General features: G+C 38.8%; 1 pseudogene; it reads right to left on the bottom strand.

Annotated features, from left to right (window-relative positions):
• Positions 1–393: 393 nt before the first annotated feature.
• LOC138817923 (14-3-3 protein zeta/delta pseudogene) lies at positions 394–1,069 on the bottom strand (annotated as a pseudogene).
• Between the last annotated feature and the right edge of the window lie 1,636 nt (positions 1,070–2,705).

Raw genomic sequence — 2,705 nt, 5'->3', positions numbered from 1 at the left:
TTTCTCCAAAACTTTATAATACCCATGATAACTACACCTTTGACTGGAACCAATTTTCCCTTTTATGCCCTACGAGTACAAACTAATATATAGGAAGATGTCTTGGCTTAGACATGGAAACAGTTTTAGCACTGTGAAGTCACCATGTACCAAAGTATATGCCAAATGTTTATAACTTGTATAAAATAACAAATCCTCATATTGGTCATCTGAAGATGAAGACAGATAATAAATGTTAACCCACTCTCCTCCCTTAATATTAAACAAAAAATACACATGGGAAATACAGAAATTCAAATAGAATTTATACAAACCTGTCATTAATTGTAAATGAGAAACTATTTCTGGGGCAGCATGGTTGATAAATGAGGCAGACAAGAGTCAGAAGGCTGGTTAGTTTTCCCCTCCTTTTTCTGCTTCTTCTTCATTCCTTGGGTATCTGATGTCCACAATGCTAACTTGTCTCTCAGTAACTACATTATTAGCATACTCTTTTTCTATGAGCCTTCACTTAATGTATCAAGTTCAGCAATGACTTCATCAAAAGCTGTCTTTGCAAGAAAGTAAGATTCCTTTGGGGAGTTTAGAATCTCATAACAGAACATTGAGAAGTTAAGGGCCAGACCTCTTCTCATAGGATGCATTGGCTGCATTTCCTTTTTGCTGATCTCAAAACTTTCTTGGTATGCTTTTTTGACTGATTCACAATCCCTTTCTTGTCATCACCAGTAGCAACCTCAGCCAAGTAGTGATAGCAGTCTATCTTCATTTTCAAATAGAAGAATTTGCTCTCTGCTCATGAAGAATTAGGGATCAAGTACTTTTCCAAGAGAGAACGTACATCATTGCAGATAGCTCTTAGCTCGTTTTCAATTCTTTATGTGTTCTTGCAGCATATGCTGCTTTTTTTCAGCACCTTCCATCTTTTGCTCAATACTTGAAATGACCCTCCATGGGTCATTTGAACAAATGAGTTCGTATGGGTTCCTATGAGCAACTGAGAGAAAATTCCTTTCCTGATTAGAAATTCAGCTCCTTTCTCAGTTACAGACTACATGGAGGCTGCCATGTCACCATATCACTCAGCCTGCTTAGCCACTTTGGCCTTCTGCACCAGCTCATTTGTATCCATGACTGGATGTTCTGTGTCCAGAGTAAGTGGTGGAGGACACACAGTAGTTTAATGGTCTCTGGATAGTGGAAGCAGCAGCCGTGAGGTTGACACTCTGTCCCTGGACCTCGCAGCTAACAAGCTCCAGTGGCTTTGCAGACAGGGCTTCCTCCTATCCAATTTCATTGTTTTTACATCACCTATATCCTTAATTCACCCTGAAATTTTCTCAGTCAGTGAAAGAACATTTTGATTTTTACACATGTTTTGTCATTTGAAAATGATTTCATGTCCAGACATTATAGTAACATGACTGTGGAATTTATGTTTTGAAACAAAATTGTCTATGGAAGTGTGTATGGTAATCATTCTATCGTGACCTCGCACCATGAAGATGAGATAATGAATGAAGTCTTGCCTTGTACTCCAACTGTTACTCAGAGCTAAGAGGTTAACATTTATGAACATTTCGGACATCCTCAAGTTCCTGTATAAAGTCCTGAGAAATGGGAAATCTGAGCTATTGGTATGAAGGTACATTCTTCCAGAGTTTCTGAATGCTGCTTTTATACATGAGACTACTTAATGTTACCTAATCTATATTCCTCACCTTTTTAAAAAAATTCTGCTATATCTGTACTTAATTTTAACTGTGAAACAAAATTCCATTAAATTACTAAGTTTTCATTTAAGGTTCTGCGATTAAACCACTTTTAAAAATATTTTCCTGTGGGTGCAAACACAAGGAAAAAGGTAAATGCAACAATTGAATTTTATGAAACAGATATTTTACATCATCTTCTTCCTCATGTATATGTCCAAATAGAGAATTCTAGACATGAAAATGCAGAAATTGTAGGTGAGTTTTCAGGGGAGAATGACTGAGAAAGTGCTGATAACTCAAGTCTCTGTTACTGGGGACCAGTACTGGGGCTACTGGGAAAGTGATGAAAAGGAGTAATGTCATCAGGACAGTGACCTGGACATTGGGTGATGGAGGAAAAGCAGCCTGGTTATCCGCAGTGAGTGCTTTGTTTGAGTTACAGACTGGGGCAGTGTCTGGATATCTACAAGGCAGATCAAACTCTGCTACTTTGTTCTGAAACAACTAGTGAGGGTTGCACTTACAGAGTCCCACGGCTGGTGAGGAGGACCTGACCAGGAAAGTTGCTCTTCTTAGCTAAACTAGCCCCAGTAATCAGCAGAAAGTTGTGACCATCCTCTAATGAATATGTGAAGTATCAGTCCTACCGCATATAGGGCCTTCATTCCTTAACTTTAACTACTCTTCTGAGCCATCTTGAGTGCAGTACAGAACACTGTTCACATATGGGGTAACCTAGTGATAAGGAAGACTCCTCAAAGCCTCTGAGAGTGAGAGGCTGGAAAAGGATGATCATAGTCATGATCTTCCTGATGTCCTCTAGAACATTATTTAGAAGAAGCTGCCCTACTTTGCATCAGAAAATGAAAATGTAGGAGCAGTAGGCAGATTCATGATATGAATCATCCCCTTGCTCAAGCTCTCTCTTAGAGCATTATTCTGCTCAAGATCACTTTGTTGCATAAGGATTGAAAAATAATTGGGAATTGC

This window comes from Dipodomys merriami, unplaced genomic scaffold (genome assembly GCF_024711535.1).
Source record: "Dipodomys merriami isolate MVZ:Mamm:240054 unplaced genomic scaffold, mDipMer1.0.p SCAF_706, whole genome shotgun sequence".
Classification (NCBI taxonomy): Eukaryota; Metazoa; Chordata; class Mammalia; order Rodentia; family Heteromyidae; genus Dipodomys; species Dipodomys merriami.
This window is presented reverse-complemented; position numbering and strand designations above follow the sequence as displayed.